At 38.2% G+C, this 22,377-nt stretch overlaps 1 protein-coding gene and 1 long non-coding RNA gene across 7 annotated transcripts in view; one reads left to right on the forward strand and one right to left on the reverse strand.

The window, feature by feature from the left end:
- The window catches only part of FBXW7 (F-box and WD repeat domain containing 7), a 212,944-nt gene that overhangs the window by 45,631 nt on the left and 144,936 nt on the right, over positions 1–22,377 (forward strand). The gene's annotated exons all lie outside the window — the stretch shown is intronic.
- Positions 4,983–22,377, reverse strand: part of LOC127483256 (uncharacterized) — a 38,049-nt gene continuing 20,654 nt past the window's right edge. For 2 of the 3 annotated variants that reach the window (XR_007909367.2, XR_011378224.1), the window contains one exon: positions 17,528–19,910. This is a non-coding gene — a long non-coding RNA (uncharacterized lncRNA). Of the gene's footprint in view, positions 5,829–17,527; positions 19,911–22,377 lie in introns of those variants that run through there. The other variant, XR_011378225.1, reaches the window with a different exon arrangement.

Raw genomic sequence — 22,377 nt, forward strand, 5'->3', positions numbered from 1 at the left:
CTTTTTAATTTTTTTTAAAAAAATTTATATTTGAGAAAGAGCACATGCAAGTGGGCATACTCCCATCTGCCAGTTCACTACCCAGATATCCACAACAGCTGGGTCTGGACAAGGTCAGGGACTCAGTCCAGGTCTTCCATGTGGGTGGCAGGTACCCAAGTACTGAGCCATCTCCTGCTGCCTCCCAAGATAAGCATTAGTGGGAAGCTAGATCAAAAGTGGAGCTTGGACCTGAATTCAGTTAATGAGATATGGGATGTGGTTGTCCCCAGTATTATCTTACCTCCTGTATGTAACGCCCAGCCCACTTCCATCTTCACTTTTTGAAAATCTTCCAAATATGTTTAATGTCACTTCCACAGGGAAAGCCTTTTGTTACTCAGAACTCTCTTTAGGGTTAAGTGCCCTTATTATGTGTTTTCATAACTTTTATTACAGTCGTGCCGCATTTGTTTAACTACTGAGTATCAATCTCTTTAGGAAATTGAGTTTTCTGAGGGCAGGGTATATGCCCTCAGAAAGTTCATGGAAAACAGAACTGAAGGAAACGTTTATTTTGTTGCAAAAGATTTGCAATCAGTGCATGGACAGGTCTTCAGAAAGTTCATGGAAATTGTATATTATGAAAGAACTATGTAAAGTTTCAAATTTTTTACACCAAAATAAATGTATATTTCCATGAACTAGTTGAAGTATTTCGTATATTCTTGCTTAGTTGTGGGGAGCAGCCCGGACTGGACTGAGTTACTGGAATTAAGACTTATTCTATGCATCTGCTCTCCCACAATATGGCGCTGGGAGAGAAGTAAACAGCTTCCGCACAGCTGCCTCCAGTTCAGCTAATAAACTGTAGGACTTGCTCCTGATTGGAGGAGAGCAGCGTACTCGGCGTGTGGGCAGCCGAGTTAGGATTGGCGGAGGACTATAAAGGAGGAGAGAGACGGCATGCACCGGGAACATCTAAGGGGAACATCTGAGGGAACACCTGTGCAGCCCCCGAGAAGAGCCGGCCGGCGGTGTGCCGCTCCCCTGCGGAAGTGGGGAAAGCGGCCAGGGGGAACCGCCCTTCCACGGAGGTGGAAGGGATAGTAGCCAACCCGGGAAGAACCAGCAGCAAACCCGGGGAGGGCCGAGCAGACGAAAGAACAGCACAGGGTCCTGTGTCGTTCCTCCACGAAGAGGGGGAGCGACACTTAGTGTCTACAATATTATGTTTATTGAATGTGTTGATATAGTTTTTTAATTAAAGAGATTAAAATTGAAACCATTTTATTGTTTATTTTTATTATTGCATATCATAAAGAGTTAAGACAGGATGGTTTAGAGATGATAATGCTTTCTTTTTGATTATATTGGCAAATTTGGAAGTATACGTTAAAGACCTGTCAAATGGTTCTCAAATGCTCTTGAATTTTATTATCTTTCTGTTTTCTTATTTAACCATGTGAGAAGATCATTTTGGTATTGAGTACTCTTGACTATAAATTTTAAACTTTATTGTGCCTCACTGCCAAATGAAGGTGTGAGCTAATAAGTATTAAAAGTAGATAAATACTTTTGTTCATAATCATACCATTATACACATTATTTTCAGTGCAAATGTGTATCAAAGATACTGAAAGAGAGGGATTTTGAGTTTTGCTATTTCGCATTTCTGTAGAGTACTGACAACATACAGATGTGTTGAAATTTTTGCTGCTTGAGAGATAGTATATTATGGTGGTTAAGAGTGTGACTCTGGAGGAGTTAGGCTGCCAGAGTTTGAGGTCTTGTTTCCACCATTTCCTAACTCTGACTTTGACGAAGTGACTTCACTGCTTTGTGCTTCAGCGTCCTCATTAGGACAGACTGTGTTGCAGTGTCATTGTGAGGACTATATGAGTCAGTATGTATTTACTAAGTGCCTGATACTTAGTAAGTATTAGGTACTTAATGCTTTTTGGGTTTTAGGGAAGCTAATACATAAGTCTTTTCTCTAAGATTTTTAAAAATTGTAGTAAAGAATAGATAGCATAAAATGTACCATTTCAGCCATATTTAAGTGAACAGTTCAGTGGCATTAAGCATATTAACATTAGTTTGTAACTGTCTCCACTATCCATTTCCAGAGTGCTTGCATCATCCCAGACAGAAACTCTGTAGCCATTAAACAGTAACTCCCTCGTTCCCCTGCGGCCAGTGCCAGTATCCTCTGTCACACTACACTCTTGTCTCTGTGAATTTGACTGCTCTCAGTTCCTTGTGTTGCAGGAGCCATACAGAATTTGTTCTTTTGTAACTGACTTATTCCATATGGCACAGTTAATCCATGTTATAGTGTTTGTTGTAACTGTTGATTTCTATCTTCATTCCTTGTAGTTGGAGACATCACTTCCCCAAAAGAAATGAAGTATATGGTCACAGAGCTTTTTCAAGATTCATAATAACCGACAACTTGGAAACACTGGTCTAGCTGAGTCAAGTGGGATGAACTCACCGTAGGATCCTGTAAGAGCATGGAGATCTGCAGGAACCAGGGAGAGGGGCCGCGAGGGAAGGAGTAGCTGTAAGAATAGTTTTGGCGGGAGACAGGGCTGCCAGGCAGACAGGACCGTGGACCTCCACAGTAAGGATTGTCGCTCCCCCTCTTCGTGGAGGAGCGACACTAACCCTGCCTAGGCTTCATATCCGAGTCACGGCACCATTATGTCGCTCCCCCTCTTCGTGGAGGAACGACACAGGACCCTGCGCTGTTCTTTCGTCTGCTTGGCCCTTCCCGGGTTGGCTGCTGGTCCTTCCCGGGTTGGCTACCGTCTCTTCCACCTCCGTGGAAGGGCGGTTCCCCCTGCCACATTCCCCACTTCCGCGGGGGAGCGGCACACCGCCGGCCGGCTCTCTCGGGGGCTGCACAGGTGTTCCCCTTAGATGTTCCTGGTTCATGTTGTCTCTCTCCTCCTTTATAGTCCTCTTCCACCAATCCCAACTCGGCTGCCCACACGCCGAGTACGCTGCTCTCCTCCAATCAGGAGTAGGTCCTACAGTTTATTGGTTGAACTGGAGGCAGCTGTGTAGAAGCTGTTTCTCCCTTCTCAGCGCCATATTGTGGGAGAGCAGATGCATAGAATAAGTCTTAATTCCAGTAACTTAGTCTAGTCCGAGTTGCTCCCCACAAGGATTGCAGTGTGCAAAGTTTTTTGATTGATTTTTTTGCATTCTATAACAGCCAATAACATGACTTTACAATTCATGGAAACTGATGTTTTCCTGATACTTCAGTTGGTTTTAAAATATTTAATACTGGAGGCCGGCGCTGCGGCTCACTAGGCTAATCCTCCGCCTAGCGGCGCCGGCACACCGGGTTCTAGTCCCGGTCGGGGCGCCGGATTCTGTCCCGGTTGCCCCTCTTTCAGGCCAGCTCTCTGCTGTGGCCAGGGAGTGCAGTGGAGGATGGCCCAGGTGCTTGGGCCCTGCACCCCATGGGAGACCAGGATAAGTACCTGGCTCCTGCCATCGGATCAGCGCGGTGCACCAGCCGCAGCGCACCAGCCGCGGCGGCCATTGGAGGGTGAACCAACGGCAAAGGAAGACCTTTCTCTCTGTCTCTCTCTCTCACTGTCCACTCTGCCTGTCAAAAAAAAAAAAAAAAAAAATCTAATACTGGAACTACTATTTCATGTATTAATTGATACTTCTCCTTGAACAGCAATTAACTTAGAAAGTATAAAATTTAAATTAGTGATACATAGTAGTATCTAGTTATCCTGAGCATAAACCATTTTTGAAAATCTAGCCTTCATGTACTCTTGAGGTACCTGAATTTTTGTATTCTTTATTATTTTCGTATTCTGAGATTATTGAAAATAGGGGTTTTTGGGAATATAGGTAGTTCAGGGGTGACCGTTCTCAAAAACAGACCTGAGCACTATCTATACTGTCCCTCTTAGAAACTTCTATTAACTGCCCATTGCCTGAAATAATTCTAACGTCTACAGTAATAAAAATATGGCTTTTCAGGTGCTGACAGACATTTCCTTATAATTTCTTATATGCGTGATACATTTTAGCCTTACTGAATTAAAAATTTCCAAATTTTACCACAGTGTTTCGATTCATCAGTGTTTGTATAAATGCTGTTTACTAAACCTAAAATACACTACCATTTATTTAACCTTAAAAGTCTCCTTGTGGAAGTTTTTTTTTTAATCCTATTTAAACTCAGTTTTATTCTTCATATTAACTATTGTATTTAGTAGTTAGCAGTATTATAAGATATATTACAATAATTGTGCTAGATACCTATCTTACTACCTGAATTGAGTTGATAGATGGTAGGAATTGTGTATTAATCTTTGCAAAATCTTCATGCCTTACTGTGGTTGATGAGTAAGTGCTAATTGGATAAATGAACACGTATGCTTTTTCGTTTTGAGACTGTTACAAGGGTTGTTCCTTTAGTTGCTTAATAGAATATGACATGGATTTCTGTGCAAATCAACTCTGGGAAACAAGAGAATTATTAAATAAAATATAAGTAGTTTCACTGAGGGATACTTTTCTGCAGTTGGAACTAATATGTTATTAAATTGCCCAGAGAGGAAGGTTGAATTTCTGAATGTTAGTGTTTCAGTTGTTAAAATAAATGGCATGTAAGAAAACTTTCAAGTTCATATGGCAAAATCAGGGAAAAATTGCAGATTTAGGGTCTGTGAGATTCCTGATGTTTCAGAGACTAACAAAAGGTTGCTTTATCTGCAGCATTAATGAACGGATTGCTTTATTGCCTAGGCATACTGGTAGCTTTGTGGATCCAAAGAGCTAAGAGTTCGTATTTCAATTCATGATTATGTTAGAGCAGTGAAGTGAAAGCCGTTGACCTTCTTTTAAGCAGAAAATAGAAAATTTTTACAAATAGATTAAAGCATTTTAAGAGACAGAGTGAAGAACTAAATTACTGCCAAATCACTTAAAAAACTTAGAGGAGTTTTATTGTGTGTGTCTTACAATAGTAGCCCCCCCCTTCTGTTAATTAATATTTAAAATAATAACTAATAGAATCATTTAATAGAGTTAGGTCAAAGTTGTTGACAAAATTCAGTTATTACAATAGGTAAACTTTCAGTTCTCCAAATGATGTTAAATCTTAAGATCTATATATAAGATACAGAAAGTATTACATTATCACTTCTTGGCCTTTTGGCCAAGATCAAGTGCGGAAAGTATTACATCAGAAAAGATACAATGTCACTAGGATAGCTTACATTTCAAATTAAATTTTTTAATTCTAGGAAATAACAGTTTGATTATTGGTCATTTTGGAAGTGTTGATCTGCATCTGTCAACTGTTATCAGATGCAAATAGATGGAGTCACCAGAGGCCTGTTTTTAAATCAAAGTTCTTCAAAGCAATAAAAGCCAGGAATCACAGAATTTAAGTGTCGCATAGCAGAATTGAACTACGAATTGTATAATGGCAGTTCTTTCGAAATTTAAAAATTTAAGTGATGAAATACTTTTTTCTTTTAAAGATTTATTTTCTTTATTTGAAAGAGTTACAGAGAGAGGTAGAGACAGAGAGAGAGAGAGAGAGAGGTCTTCCATCCGCTGGTTCACTCCCCAGATGGTGGCCGGAGCTGCGCCAATCCGAAGCCAGGAGCCAGGAGCTTCTTCTGGGTCTCCCACGTGGGTGCAGAAGCCCAAGGACTTGGGCCATCTTCTACTGCTTTCCCAGGCCACATCAGAGAGCTGGATTGGAAGAGGCTAGCTGGGTCTTGAACTGGTGCCCATATGGGATGCTGGTGCTTCAGGCCAGGGCTTTAACCCACTGCACCATAGCGCTGGCCCCAGAAATACTTAAAAGTATAAGAAAGGATATTAATAAGATGCTCATATGTCATCCTGCCAAAATGAACAAATGTTAACATTTTGCTATCATTTCAGAACATTTCTGATAAATTAAAATATATTTAAAGAATCCTAATCTTATTCTTTTGCCTACTATTTTGAAAGTATCCTTTACAATTTTTTTTAAAGATGTATTTATTTATTTGAAAGGCAGAGTTACAGAGAGAGGAAGAGAGAGAGAGAGATTTTCCATCTGCTGGTTGACTCCCCAAATGGCTACAATAACCAAGGCTGTGTCAGGCTCAAGCCAGGAACTAGGAGCTTCATCTGGGTCTCCCACATGGGTAGAGGAGCCCAACTACTTGGGCCATCCTCTGCTGCTTTCCCCATATGCCCGTGTATTAGCAGGGAGCTGAATCAGAAGTGAAGCAGCCAAGACATGAACTGGTGCCCATATTGGATCCAGTTTTGCAGGTGTTTTTATGGGATAGTAAACACTTCTATCTCCTACAATTCTTATCGTTTGTTTATGGTAAAAACATTAAAAACCTTCTCTCCTAGTTTAAAAAAAGTAAATATATTATCTGTGGACCCCTCCTGTTCATAGAACGGAACTTTTGATGATAGCTTAGTACCATTAATTAAGTTTTCCCCATCTCTCCCTTTCTTTTATTCTCTGGTGTCTGGAAACCATGATTCTGTCAACTTCTTTGAGATCAGCATTTCTGGTTTTCACATATGAGTGAGATCATGCACTGTTTGTCTTTCTGTGCCTGGCATAATTACTTAACGTAATGTCCTTGAGTTCCCTCCATGTGCTGCAAGTGACAAGACTTCATTCTTTTTTATGACTGAATCATATTCCATTGTGTATATGTTCACATATTATTCACTCATCAGCTGATGGGCACATAGACTGTTTCCATTTCTTGGCTTTTATGAATAGTGCCACAGTAAACATGGGAGTGCAGATATCTCTTTTGCTAGACTGATTTAATTTCCTTTGGATATAGAAGTGGAGCCATCCAGGACTCAAAACCTACGCCCAGATTCTCCAGATTCTCCTACCCCGAATCTGGAGTTGGCCGATTCACGAAGGGTCCTTGTTTATTTTAGTGGGGAATGGCATTTCTTAATCAGTAGTCTCCAGTATGATGTGTTCTGCGTTCCTGGCTATCTTTGCTTCTAGTGGTTCTTCACTGGGCAGAAGAAGATAAAAGCACTTATATTTGTAATTGCAGTCCAGCACCACAGGTGTTCTACTCTCCTCTTGCTGTTTGATCATTTTATCTGTCTTTTCCTGTAGTGAGGATCATGGTTACTAACAGCATCAATACACTACATTCATGTACAAAATAATTGAACTACTACACCAATTCTGCTGATTATAAATCATATAAGCAAAGAAAATTCAAGGTTTCTATGCAGTTTTTTGTTCATAGAACTCTGACTACATGCCTTGTTGAGCATACTATGCTCATGTTTTTTTAATTATACTTCTGTGTCACCAACATGAAAAACATTTACTTTCCTTTGTATTCAGCCTGTGCTGCCTCCTCCCCCATTGTTGATATAATTAACCTTTTTTTTTTGTGGTGAGGCCATAGCATGGTTAAAAGTGGTACTCAAAATACATACAAAGTCCTATTTATTTAAAGTCTCATTTCCTTCTCCATCTCTTTTTGCCATTTTCAGTCACTTTGTGGGTAGCCAAGTTTATTATTAGTTTCTGGTTTATAATTTTGCTGTTTGTCTTTGAAAAAAATAAGCATTTTATATGCATTTATGTATGTATGGATTCAGTTCCTTTTTAAAAACGAATAAGAACATACTAAAAAAACTGTGTACCTTTCATAATTTTTCTTGGAAATTATGTCATATCAGCCCATAGTAATATTACACATTCTGTTTCACAGCTCTCTTGCGTTGTAATACTCTGCTGTAAGGAAATCCTACAGTTTATATAACTAGTCTTTTTTTTTTTTTTTTTTTGGTTTTTGACAAAATTGTTGTGGTACCAAAAAAAAAGCCAAATAAATTCATTTCCCTTGTTGGAATTGTATCTAATGAGTAGATTGCTGGAAGTGGATGGCGTTGTTAAATGTTAGGCTCACAGGTAGTTTGGTAGGTGGATACATGTTGCTAATTTTCCCTGTACAGAAATTGTATCATTTTGCATTCCTATTTACAGGCAAGGTAAGGCCTGTTTCTTCACAGACTTTGCAACAAAGTGTGCGGTCCGTTTTTGTGTTCTTGCTAGTGTAATAGATTTCCAGTGAAATTTTAAATATACTTTTTTCTGTGAGTGAAGTTGGGTATCAACTTGCTGATTTCTAGGAAAAAATTTCTTGGTTTTTAATTGAATGTATTCATTAACTTGAGGAGATTCAGTATCTTTATGATTAGTTATTTTTCCCAAATAATAGAGGGTTTTTTTCCCCCTTTTATCTCTCAGAAATGTTTTAAGGTTTTCCTCACAAAATTGTGCTCTTTTCTTAAATCTATTCCTAAACATTATATTTGTTTTGTTGCTTTTGTAAGTGCTGTGTTCTCTTTAGTCAAATAAGCAACTTGAAATTTTTTACTTATAATAAGTAGTATGTTTCATCTAATTGATATGATATGGTTAGTGCTATTCTATGTTATACTTGTTGGTTTTCCTTCTGCATAGGCTTTTTCTTTTACTCTTTTTAAAAAATATCTTCTTAGGAGGCTTGGTATTTTTGTTCTAATGACTTATTTTATACTGATTCTCTTTATGATATCCTTAGAGTTCTTTCCTGATGTTTGGTTTGTCTGTACTAAGTGAACATCCATTGGTATTCATTTATTACCTAGTCAGCGCCAATGAGCTGATTTTTCCTTTTGCTTTTTAGCTACTTTTCTTCACATTTAAAAAATTCCATTATAGGGGCCAGTGTTGTCGTGTTAACAGGTAAAGCCGCTGCCTGTGATACTGGCATCCCATATGGGCACTAGTTCATGTCCCAGGGGCTCCATTTCCTATCCAGCTCCCTACTAATGGCCTGGGAAAGCAACAGAAAATGGCCCAAGTGTTTGGGCCCCTGCCACCCACATGGGAGATCTGGAAGAAGCGCCTGGCTCCTGGCTTCAGCCTGGCCCAACCCTGCCCTTTATGACCATCTGGGGAGTGGATGGAAGGGCTCTCTTTGTCTCTCCTTCTCTCTAACTCTTTCAAATAAATAATTTTAAAAAATTCCTTTATAATTTGCCAGAGAATATAATACTTAAGTACAAATTGTTCTGTCCTTGTTCATACCTTTGTTTATAGCAATATATTTAAAATATACTTAGTGTTTATCAAAGGTTTTCTTTTCTTTTTTCTTTCTTTCTTTTTTTTTTTTTTTGACAGGCAGAGTGGACAGTGAGAGAGAGAGACAGAGAGAAAGGTCTTCCTTTGCCGTTGGTTCACCCTCCAATGGCCGCCGCGGCTGGTGCGCTGCGGCTGGTGCACCGCGCTGATCTGATGGCAGGAGCCAGGTACTTATCCTGGTCTCCCATGGGGTGCAGGGCCCAAGCACTTGGGCCATCCTCCACTGCACTCCCTGGCCACAGCAGAGAGCTGGCCTGGAAGAGGGGCAACCGGGACAGAATCTGGCACCCCGACCGGGACTAGAACCTGGTGTGCCGGAGCTGCAAGGTGGAGGATTAGCCTAGAGAGCTGCGGCACCGGCCTTCCCACTGTCTTCTAGAAGTGCTGCTTCCTGGGACTGCATCTTCATTTTTTTTTAAAATTTATTTGAAAGGGAGATTTATTTATTTATTTGAAAGTCAAGAGTTACAGATAGGCAGTGGCAGAGAGAGAGAGAGCGAGCGAGCGAGAGAGAGGTAGGTCTTCCATCCACTGGTTTATTCTCCAGATGGCCGCAATGGTAGGAGCTGCACTGATCCGAAGCCAGGAGCCAAGAACCAGGAGCTTCTTCGGGGTTTCCCACTTGGGTGCAGGGCCGCAAGCACTTGGGCCATTTTCTACTGCTTTCCCAGGCCATAACAGAGAGCTGGATCAGGACTTGAACTGGCATCCATATGGGATGTTGGTGCTGCAGAGTGGGGCTTTAACCCACTGCACCATAGTGTCGGCCCCTTTCTCCTACATTTTATTCCTACTTAAACGTTTATAAATTAATTTTAGCATCAGCTTGCCTACTTCCTCAAAAAATTTTATTTTCATGTAAACTTTGAGGGAATTATTTGGGCTTTTAAAGTTATGAACTATACTGATAGCAACATTTGTGATAATTGTATTTACTGAAACAAGATATCAGCCTTAGCATTTTAGCATCTGCTCTATACAAGTATTAGTAATCTTAAGCAGTTGTTATATGATGGCACTACTATGCTTGTTTCATTCAGATGAAACTAAAACTTAGGAAAGTTAAATAACTTTATTCTATAAATATTGAGTGTCTGCTATGTCATATGGCTTCCTGTGTGCTAAATGATTAAGTTGGTAGAATACATAGATATAAAAAAGATCCTTAAATGTTATAAAATGGAGAATTTCTTGCTTATTTTGTAATGTAATTTAGATTTGTAAACACATCCATTAGAATTTGTAAAATAAAAGGATAAAAGTCACCTACATCATCTATTAGCACATCTACAAAAAAATTATAATTCATACCTGCCTCCATGGCATCTAACTTTTCTTAGTTTAATGTTTTAATCATATGTATAAGTGACACATAATAGTTCCCTTTTTAATATACAGAACAAAATCATATATCATTGAATATGCCACGTTGTAAAGCAGATTTTTTCATATTATCACATAACTGTGTTTTCACAGATTTATTAAACAAAAGTGAACCTTTTTTGGAAAGCTCTCTGTGACATTGTATGATGGACTGCATCTAAACTTAGATCTTTTTTTAGAGAAAGGATGGATGCTCACTCCAACTCTGCTTTGCATTTGTGTGTGATGGGCTAGTTATAGGGCAGGGATTCCCAGTGATGACATAATATATGTTAATCTAGATCTCATTCTGCTCCATGGAACAGAATAAAAGGAAAGAAGATGGTATACTCAGAGTATATACACAGATTTCTCTCTTCTAAAAATTCATATTCAGCCGGCGCCGCGGCTCACCAGGCTAATCCTCCGCCTACCGGTGCCGGCACACCGGGTTCTAGTCCCGGTCGGGGCGCCGGATTCTGTCCCGGTTGCCCCTCTTCCAGGCCAGCTCTCTGCTGTGGCCAGGGAGTGCAGTGGAGGATGGCCCAGGTGCTTGGGCCCTGCACCCCATGGGAGACCAGGAAAAGCACCTGGCTCCTGGCTCCTGCCATCGGATCAGCGCAGCGCGCCGGCCGCAGCGCGCCGGCCGCGGCGGCCATTGGAGGGTGAACCAACGGCAAAGGAAGACCTTTCTCTCTGTCTCTCTCTCTCACTGTCCACTCTGCCTGTCAAAAAAAAAAAGAAAAAAAAAAGAAAAAAAATTCATATTCATCTAGAAACTTGGATTAAGTAATTTGGGTTGTTTGCTGTGATATCATGCTTATTTATAATACCCATCTTTTTATAAAAAAGGCCAGGTGGGACCTCAATATTCACTGACTATTTCCACAGGAAAGTGACTAAAGATGGAGATATGGTAGTAGAGACTTAGAACTCCTAGAATACAGAGCTGTTCAGCCAAGTTGTGTTTTCCCTGTCTGTATTCCCAAATAATTAATTTGAAAAAGTTTCCAATCACATGATAGAGTTCTACAATTCAAAAGTTTGGAATCTGCTGCATACTTAGGCTTTTTTTTTTCAGGAAATAAGTTTATAGCAAGGATATATACATTAGTATGTTGATTTCTTCTTTTAGTGCTAAAGTTTGTTAGAATCCGTTTTGACATCAGAGGCACAATGTATGTTTCCAAATTTTATTCTTTTGTAAAGATTATTTGTTTTACTTACTTGTTTATATTTTGAAAGAGAGGCGAAAGGACAGAGAGGGAAAGAGAGGGGAACAGAACAATCTCATCCACTGGTTTGCTCTCCAAATGCCTGCCACAGCCTGGGCTGGGCCATGTCAGAGCTGGGAGCCTGGAACTCGATCCACATCTCCTATGTGGTTGGTGGCAGGAATCCATCACTTGGATCATGACTGCTGACTCCCAGGATCTGCTTTAGCAGTCAGGAACCAGAGTTATGCATCAAATTGGTGTCAGTTGTTGTTAGAGATTTACTGATTTGAAAAGCAGAGAGACAGAGACAGAGAGAGCAAGATTTTTCACTGGTTTACTCCGTGAAATGGCTGCCATGGCCTGGGGTGGGCCACACTGAAACCAGGAGCTAGGAACTCCATCTGCGTCTCCCATGTGGATGGCAGGGACCCAACCCATTGCTACCTCCGGCATATTAGCAGGGAGCTGGATCCGGAAGCCTAGCAGCTGGGACTTGAACTGACACTGTTGTAGGGGAGGCTGCTATTGCAAGTAGTGAATGAACCTGCTGGGCTACAGTGCCAGCCTTTTCACTGGCTTCTTAGCTGCCGGGCCAAACACTTGCCCCAATAAAACACAAAAACATTGTGAGTAGACTTCTTTCATATAAGCAGTGTTCTGCAATTGATTTTTCGTTTTATGGAGCATCTGCAGTGTTGCTGGTGTTCTTGTTTGTTTCTCTTTCCCCTTATATGTATCGCTAAATAATTACCAAATTAAGTTGTTTGCTGGATTTGTAGTATATTTTTCCCCCTCAAGTAGTTGTGCATTTGGACTGCAAAAAGGGAGCATCCTTTTTTTTTTTTTTTAAATCTTATTGTTAAATGCAGAGGTTGATGGTTATTATTTTTTCTTTTGTGAGATTTTTGATTTTAATTTTGTGTATTTGGTATTTATCATTGGAAGAAAAAAAATCCTCTATCCAGTTGTAGTGAGTAAAATTTTGCTACTGATGCAGGATAGAGCCCAGAGAATGGAAATAAAAAAGGAAAAGGGAATTGTGTATATTTATATGTATATATACATATGACACAAAGTTTGTTCTCTTGACATAGAATCATATATTTCAAAAGGGAAACACATTTGACTCCCTTAAATTGAAACAAACCTCTCTGAGAGAAGACATCATAACAAGACGAAGACCACTTAGTAGAAAATATTTGTAACATGTAGCATAGTTTTAACAAACCTAATTAAATGTCTCTACAGATTAACACAAATTAGAAAATGGAATATGAATAGACAAATAACTCAAAGAATATGCATGAAGGTTAACAGAAATGTGCATTAAAATGTATGTGCAACATTATTTGTAATAGCAAAAATACCTTCAGTACAATAATGGCTAAATAAATTATGGTGCATCCATATTTTGGAATATTAATATGTTGATGGAAAACAATGACGTCTTTGTGACCAGATAAGACCAAATCCCTAAGATATATCATTAATGTCGATATAAGAATCATTCATACACTATGTTCTCATGTATTTATTAGTTCTACTGTTTATGGTGATCTTGAAATCATGTCATTTATCTTATTGGGCAAGAAATTTAAGTTAGTCAAATTAGTCTGTTATTATTTATTAGGAACCAGAAAGTACATTTAAGAGAATAAAGAAAGCATCCATGTCTTAGTCTCTAAATACTGTATGCCAATGAAAGAGTCTGAGGCTTCTTAGAAAAACGCATGATCCCAGTTCTCAGGAGAAAACATAGCAAGTGAGAAAACAAAGAAGTGCTCAAAAATGGATGGTTTACATTCAAATAACCAACCCAGAGGAGTTCAAACCAGCTAAATGTGGAATAACCTAAGCATCAGTTAAAGCTTGATTGCAATGAATGTTTAAACCTTGAAATGAAAAAATAATCCATGAGCCCAGAATGACAAGAAGAGAAAAAGAAAAGCCTTGCTCGATGAGAACTGTAGAAGCAGTAGTGGAGGCAGAAAATAATCATAATGTGTAAACTCCTAAGAAACAGTCATAGCAAGAAACACCAATAGATGCCAAAACCTCTGGGTTCAAGACTGCTGGGAACAGGATGTCTATGGATGGTTGCCAATTAGCAATCCCCAGATCATTTACTATGACAGAAAAGGGTAAAACGTGCCTTTACAATACATCTGTCAGATTGCTACTTGAACCAAGTGATCAGAGTTGTACAGGGAGATAACGTGATGCCATGTTTCTCTTGTTATGATGTAGTGTAGAATGAGGTAACCTTTGTTGTATTATTTCCTAATAAGTTCTTCTGAAACCAGTTAGTTGCCAGAGCAAATCTCTTGTTTCTGGGAAATACAGGGAATTGTTAAATTGTACTCTGGGAAACAAACAGACAAATCCAGGTTGTGTAAGATATTCTACAAGAAAACTAGCTAGAAGGCCTCCACACATCAATGTTTTAAGGGACAAGCCTGCAGATAAGGGATTATTCTGGGGTAGAAGAGACCAAGAAGGTATCAGAACCAAATGTAAGGATGAATTTTGATTTATTATTGAACTTGACTTAATCCCCCCATTAAAAAAAAAAAAGAAAAAACCAAGATATCTTGGCAATAATTGAGAAAACTTGAATACATTACAATTTGAAAAAATAAGATACTAAGTTATCTTGTTTTTTTTTTTCTTTTTTTGACCAAGTGTGTTAGCTAATGAATTTATTTCATTTGTAAGGATGTTATTTATATATTTAATAAATTTTGGTATTTATTAGCACGTTACTTTTTTGTTTTATAAATATTTTCTTTTTTTTTTCTTTTTTTTTTTTTTTGGAGAGGCAGAGTTAGACACTGAGAGAGAGAGAGAGAGAGAAAGAGAGAGAGACAGAGAGACAGAGACAGAGAAAGGACTTCCTTCCATTGGTTCACCCCACAAATGGCCACCGCGGCTGGTGCACTGTGCCGATCCAAAGCCAGGAGCCAGATGCTTCCTCCCGGTCTCCCATGTCGATGCAGGGCCCAAGCACTTGGGCCATCCTCCACTGCACTCCCGGGCCACAGCAGAGAGCTAGACTGGAAGAGGAGCAACCGGGACAGAATCCGGCACCTCAGTCGGGACTAGAACCCGGGGTGCTGGCGCTGCAGGTGGAGAATTAGCCTAGTGAGCTGTGGCGCTGGCCCATTTTCATCTTTAAATTTTATTAGAAAGGCAGAGAGACAAAAATTGAGATTTTCTGTCCTATGCTAAGATTCACTCCCCAAATGCCCACAATTGGCAGCTGTGCCAGGCTGAAGCCAAGAGTCCTGAATTCAGCTTCGTGCAGGGACCTAAGTACTTGAGCCACCACGTGCTGCATATCGGGACTAACCTGGAACTGGAAGCAGAGCTGGAACGCAAACTAGGAACTGTAATATGGATGTGTGTGTCCCAAGTGATGTCTTAATCACTGCGTCAAGCCACTGCTACTGTAAGGCTATTTTGAAAGATACTATATTGGTCAGCTTGTGGTCACAACAGGGAGATACCTGGGGTGAATTGGGCAGCTCCATTGGTTTTGTCTCTGATGAGCATAGTGGGTGGCAGTGGCAGATTGCATATGAAAGATCATTGGAGAGCCAGGAAGCAGAGAGATGTAGGATGTTTTAACAACCTCATCCTGAGATCTGTCTTCTGAAGGTACTCCCCCAGTGATGTCAGGACCTCCTGCTAGGCTCTACCTCCTAAAGTTCCCCTGACTTATGGGTGCCACCCTGGGGACCAGCCCTTTAACATACGGTCCTTTGGGGGTACATTTAACATCCAAACTGATATCCAAACCATACAAGTATATTTCACCATTTAATAAAGTCTGTGAACATACCAGGATATATTTGTGTGTGTGTGTGTGTGCGCTCATGTGTGTGTATTTTTTTGTCATTTGCTTCTCCAAGAAGCTAGTCTCAGTTTATGAAAGCTCAGATTATGTGTAATTGTCTTCAAAAGTAACTTGCTTTAAAGGACTTCTACCCCCATTATCATTACGTTCTGTTTTGTTTAATAGCTATGTAATCAAGTTTACTATTCTTGCTTATTGTTTATTAGATTACTGCTTTCAACTCCTAGTTTAGTTCTTCAATCTGAGACTAGCAGTTACATAGTTAATTTCATTAAAGCAAGATTGTCATTCCAGAGAGCATTCTGTGCCTTCAGGATTTTGTTTGTTTGTTTGTTTGTTTTGTTTTGTTTTTTTCCCCCTTTCAGGTTAGATGTATGGCATATTGTTTAAGATGCTGCTTGGGATACCCACATCCCATCTTGGAATGCCTGTGTTTGAGTCCTGGCTTTGTTCCCGATTTCAGCTTCCTGTTGGGCCAGGCCAGGCGGAAGCCAGGAGCCAGGGACTCATTCCAGGTCTCTCACATGAGTGGCAGGGGCCCAGACACTTGGATCATCTTCTGCTGCCTTCCCAGCCACATTAGCAGGGAGCTAGATCAGAACTGGAGCTGCTGGGAAAGTTGATTTAGGATGTGCATAGGTTATATGCAATTGCTGGACCATTTTATATAAGGAATTTGAATATCCATAGATTTGTTATTGGCAGAGGTTGTAGAACCAAGCTCTTGTGGATCCTAAGGGACAACTGGATTCTGCTGGGATGGTTGAGATTGCATTTAAGCTACTTATCAATCTGAGGAAAATTAATACTTTAACAACATCAAATCGATATTCTAACTTCATCGAGCCTTTCAGTATGTCAGTATAGCATATTTCCTCATTTTTTAGGTCTTTGATCAATCAGTTTTATAGTTTTCAGCATATAGATGCTGCACATACTTTTTTGATTTATAGCTAAGTATTTCTCTTTTTTGATAACATTGTAATTGCTACTGTTTTAATATTCTTTGATGTGGGGCAGGTGTCGTGGTACAGTGGTTAATGCTGCTGCCTGTGATGCTGGCATTCCATGTGGACCCTAGTTCAAATCCTGGCTACTGCACTTCTGATCCAGCTCCCTGCTAACGGACTGGGAAAGCAGTGAAGGCAGCCTAAGTGCTTGGGCCTTTGCCACCCTGTGGGAAACATGGATGGAGCTCCTGGCTCCTGGCTTCATCCTGGCCCAGTGCTGGCCATTGTGGCCATCTGGGGAGTGGACCAGCAGATGAAAGGGTCTTTCTCTCTCTCTAACTCTGACTTCAAAATAAATAAGTCTTTAAAAAAATAAAATTTTTATGTACTAATTTATTGCTAATATGTAAAAATACAATTGATTTTTGTCTGTTGCTCTTAGATCCCCTTGACTATTTAAAATTATACACTAATTCTAGGAGCTTTTTTGTAGAGTTCTTTGGATTTCCTATTTCATGTGAATAAAGTCATTTTCCCCCTTCATTTCAAATTTGTATGCCTTTGATTTCATTTTCTTTCCTAATTGCACTAACTAGGGCTTTCTAGTACATGCTGAATAGAAGTAGTGAGAACAAACATCCTACTTTGTTTCTGGCCTTTCATTAGTATTTTATTATTAAATATAATATTAGCTGTAGGTTGATTTAGTTGCCCTTTATGAGCTTAAAAAAATCCCTTGTATTTCTGTTTTGCTGAGTATATCTTTCTTTATAATTTGGAAGAGATAATGGATTTTTGTCTAATGCTTGCGTTTCAGCTATTGAAATACTCATGTAGCTTCTCTTGTTTAGGTTGTTAATGATTTATTCCATTATTTGATTTTTAAATACTGAATCAACTTGCATTCTTTCATAAATCCTACTGGCTTTTGAGCCATATAATTTTATATAGTCATATTGGATTTGCTTTTTTTTTTTTTTTAAAAAAAAAAAGATTATTTATTTGAATGGCAGAGTTAAAGTGAGAGTGAGGAAGAGACAGAGAGGACACATGAGGAGTGAATTAACAGATGGCCAGAGCTGGGTTGGTCTGAACCCAGGAACATGGACCTTCTTCTGCGTCTCCCATGTGGGTGGCGGGGGCCCAAGCACTTGGGCCATCCTCTGCTGTACTTCCCAGGCCATTAGCAGGGAGCTGTTTTGGAAGTGGAGCAGCTGGGACTCAAACCCACTGTGGCGCTGGTCCCTGGATTTGCTTATATCTCATTGAAGGTTTTATGTATGTTCATGAGGGATATTGTATGCTGTTTTCTTAAAGCGTTTTTGTCTCTTTTTTGGTATTTTTTTGGTATTTCCTTTCTCTTTTTTCGGTATTTTCATCTCTTTTTTTGGTATTTTTTTTGTCTCTTTTTGAGTTGGGAAGTATTCTCTCTTCTATTCTCTGGAATATTTTATGTTTAGTAGGTATTTTTTTTTCCCTGAATGCTTTGTAGAGTTTGCCATGAAATATCTGAGCATCTTGTTTTCTCTTTTTGAGTACTGGTCACAATGAATTTGCTTTTATTTATATATATTGAACAGTCCAGGAGATCTAACTTCTTTTGAGTGAGTTCTGGTAGTTTGTATCTCTCAGGATGAAATGACCCATTTCATCCCCGTTGCTGAGGTATGGGCACAGAGGTGTGCCCAGTTTTCACTGTTTTAACGTTTGCAAGGTCTATTGTGATATCTTTGATTTTATTCCTGCTAGAAATTGTTTCTCTTTTGTTTTATGTATTTGACTTGTCTGACTAAAGGCGTACCTGTTTTGTTGATCTTTTCAAAGAGCTAGCTTTTTATATTTATGAATTTCTGTGGTGTTTTTGGTTTGTTTGTTTTCAGTTCCATTATAACCCTTTTGATTTTTTACTCTTTATTGTTTTCCTTTTGGTTGCTTTGAGTTTGAGTTGCTCCTCTTATCCATTTTAAGGTGGAAGACCCCTGATTTGAGTCTGCTTTTTCTATCATAGGTATTTTCATGCTATGAATTCTCTTTAAGCTCTACTTTGACTGCATTGTCCACATCTTGAAATATTTTCTAATTTCCCATGAGACTTCCTTGGGCAACATATGTGGTTGTTACGTTTAGATGAGTTGTTGAATTCCCATATTTGGGACTTCTCATCTATCATTCTGTTAACTCATGTGTAGCTTAATTTCATTGTAATCAAATAATATATTTAGGTGCCATTTCAGTTATTTTAAATGTGTTAAGCCTTGATTTATTGAGCTAAATATTTATGTACATCTGAAAGGAATATATATTCTGTGGTTGTTTGGGACTACAAAGGGAAAATGTTGTAGCTTTTTATAAGATCAGACCTTAAGTCCTAATTGTTTTATAGCCAATTGGGCACTATAACAAGATGCTGATACTTAGAATACAGTCTTGTGTTGGAGATGTGGTTTCATCATCATGTGAACAATATAGGACAATATAGGTTAGACTCACATGAATGTTCATGTTATGTGTCCTCCAAACACAGTGAAGAGGTTTGGTAGAGGTGTGGTAGACAGACTTCCAAGGCTGCTGCTGGTATAACATGACAGTGTTTTAAAGTCAGGTTTTTTTTTTTTTTTTTTTTGGTAAGTAGAAGGAATACATTCTAAAACGGAGATACAAAGAATAGTGTAGTAAATATGTAGATCATTAACATAGTGGGTTAATGTCATTATCAAGTGTTGTGTACTATGTGTAATTGTATATGCTGTACTTTTCACATCAGCATCACCATAAGCACGTAAGTGATGGGTTGTGTTGTGATGTTACAACACCTATGATGTATTGCGATGATAGGCATCTTTCAGCTACATTATAACCTCATGGGACTTCTGTTGTACATGCAAGTTTGTCATTGACTGAATTGTTATGTGGTTCATGACTCTACCTGGTTCTAGATAGACCTGAATTTTACTGACTATGCAAATAAAATTTTACAGGATCCCCCATTTATTAAATAGAAGTGACAGATTTGATTTTGTAGAACATTTCTGTTCTTTAGGATAGTTTTCATTTAATTTTGTAATGAAGGATTTAAGACTTAATATGTTCACTCTTTTTTAAATTTTCATTCTTTTGAAGATTTATTTATTTGAAAGACAGCGTTGCAGAGAAAGAGGGAGAGAGAGAGATCTCTTCCACCTGCTGGTTCACTTATCTGGTAGCTGCAACGGCCAGTGCAGGACCAAGCCAAAGTCAGGAGCCAGGAAGTTCATCTGGGTCTTCCACATGGATGACTGGAGCCCAAATACTTGGGCCATCTTCCACTTCTTTTCTCAGGCAGATAGCAGGGAGCTGGATTAGAAGCAGAGCAGCCAGGACACAGACCGCCTCTGGAAATTATTAAGAAACTGATCATTGGAACCCATGCCATTGTCTTCTGTCACTCAGAATAACAAAATGCAACAGCACAAGACAAATAGGTTGTTAATAATTAGATTTCAATTCTAATCAGATACGGGTGTTTATTTAATTTAGAGAGAGGAATAAAAGTTGGTTAGATACATTAGGTAAGTATAATGGAAAAGTGGATAAAAGGAAATACAGATAGGACTAGGACTGTGTTTATATTTTGAATAGAGAAGGGTACGTAGTATGTTAAATAGTAACCTAAACATTTTAGGCATATAAGAAAATCTGCAAAGCCTTTCTTCAAAAGGTATTGGTTTAAAAAAATTAAAATTTTTTAAGCAAAAGGGCCAAATTGTTTACTTTAAAGCTTTTATGAGTGTTCAGCTTAATGTATGAGTTAGCTATTCATGCTTTTAAAATATGTGCAGATTAATTTACTTATAAATCTATCTTGAGCCTAAGACAACCATTAGCAAGATTTTATGCAAAGTTAATTACAGATTGAGTGCATTTCAGATTTCAGATTAAGGATGCTCAACCAGGAAAGTCTATGCAGATATTCCAAATTTTGAAAAACTCCGAAATCTGAAACAGTTCTGGTCCCAAGCATTTCAGATAAGGGATACTGAACTTGTAATAGAAAATCATAAGGAGGGAACTTTGTTGGTAAAATTCATATTTAAATTGAAATTACTCTTATATTTACTAATACAAAATAATCATCTATATTTAAATTACCTCTATGTAATCAATTTATTTCTATAAATTGAAATACATTTCTAGGAAATTCATATTTTCTAATTAGTGAGTTACATATTGTTAGTGTGATTATTTAATGTTATTTTATTGGTAGGTTATTCTTCAGCATTTGGTTTTTACAAAATTTAACTTTAAAATAGTGGAGTCATTATTTGTATAAAGAAAGGCATAGATGAGCTCCTTGTAACTGCAGTCTACATTAAGATTTCCACTCTTTAGCAGTTTCCCGTGTCCTTTCTCACCCAGTAACTTCTTCAGAAGAAAGGAGACTGCTATTCTGACTTTGCAACCAGATTAATTTGTTTTTCTTTTGAATTTTGTACAAGTAAATTGCATACCATGTGCTTTTTCTTTTTATTTTTTTTCTGGGCTCTTTCACATAGAATGTATTTCTGAGATGTATCATATTTTGTTTGTGGCCTTGTTTTTCATTTTTGCTGAGGTGTAAGGTTTCAGTGTGTGAATATCCTAGAATTTATTTCTCCCTGTATATTGATAGATTTAGATTATGTACAATTTTGGGCTCTTCTTGTACATACCTTTTAGTACATGTGTACACATTTCTGTTGAGTTTATACCTAGGCATGGTACTGCTTAGTCAGTGGGAATATGTATTTTCAGTTTTAGTTATTTCCAAAAAGCTTTCCATTCTGTGCACACCATTTATATCTCTACCTTCAAGGCATGAAAATGACAGTTGAAGCCCAATCTTGCTTATACTGGTGTTGTTTGTGTCTAGATAAAAGTTAATCGTTTTCATCGGTATCTCATTACGATGTTAAATTTGTATTCTCTTGATATTCCTGATATTAGCTTTTCTAATTGTCTTTTGTCAATTTTTTGGTTTTTAGCCTCTCTTAAAAATTGTTGCTTTTTTTTCTTGATGATTTGATGCTTTTTAAAAATTAAATATATTTTGGATATGAATCATTTGTTAGACATGCACATTGCTAATATTTTTCCTATTCTGTAACTTGCATTTTCACTTTTTTAAAAAAAGAATAGTTTTTAGTTGTAATGAAATCTACTTTGTTGTGCTTTTCGGTATATCCTTTTAAAAAGCCTTCTAACTGAAAGTCATGCTGATTGTGCCATCTTACAGAAGCTTTATTATTTTAAATTTTATATTTGGTTCTCAAGTACACCTCCCTTCTCCCCTTTTTTAATGGCCTGTGCATGGATGTCATTAATTTGATTGCTTATTAACAGTAGTGGTCTCTGTTGGTATGACTTACTCATAAGAAAACGTTTCATTTTTATATGTGGTATTGTAATGTCTAGTATGGCAACATTTTCTGCTAGTTAAGATAAATGATTTTTATTCTGGTGATTCTCTAAAAGCACTTTAAAAACAGCTTTTTTTCCTGGCTCTGAAATGGGCAGTTTTACTTCATAATATGTGATGTTCTCCCTTATATGGAATTTTGCTTTTGAGGTGTCTTAGTGGTAGTTTTAAACCATCAAGTTATGCAGTCAGATGTAGCTACTGTATTTAAGAAGTACTCCTACTCACTATAAGGCATGCAGTGATTAAAAAAAGTTTTCAGTTCCAGACCAAAATGCTTAGCAGACAGGGAGCTCTGTAAATGTTGTTATTGGTTTTATTTTTGAATTTTTGAACTTAAGATGACTTGAGAGATGACTAAAAGGATTTGTAATTTGTGTTTTTTTTTTTTATTTTTTTTATTT

This window comes from Oryctolagus cuniculus, chromosome 8, assembly GCF_964237555.1.
Source record: "Oryctolagus cuniculus chromosome 8, mOryCun1.1, whole genome shotgun sequence".
NCBI lineage: Eukaryota > Metazoa > Chordata > Mammalia > Lagomorpha > Leporidae > Oryctolagus > Oryctolagus cuniculus.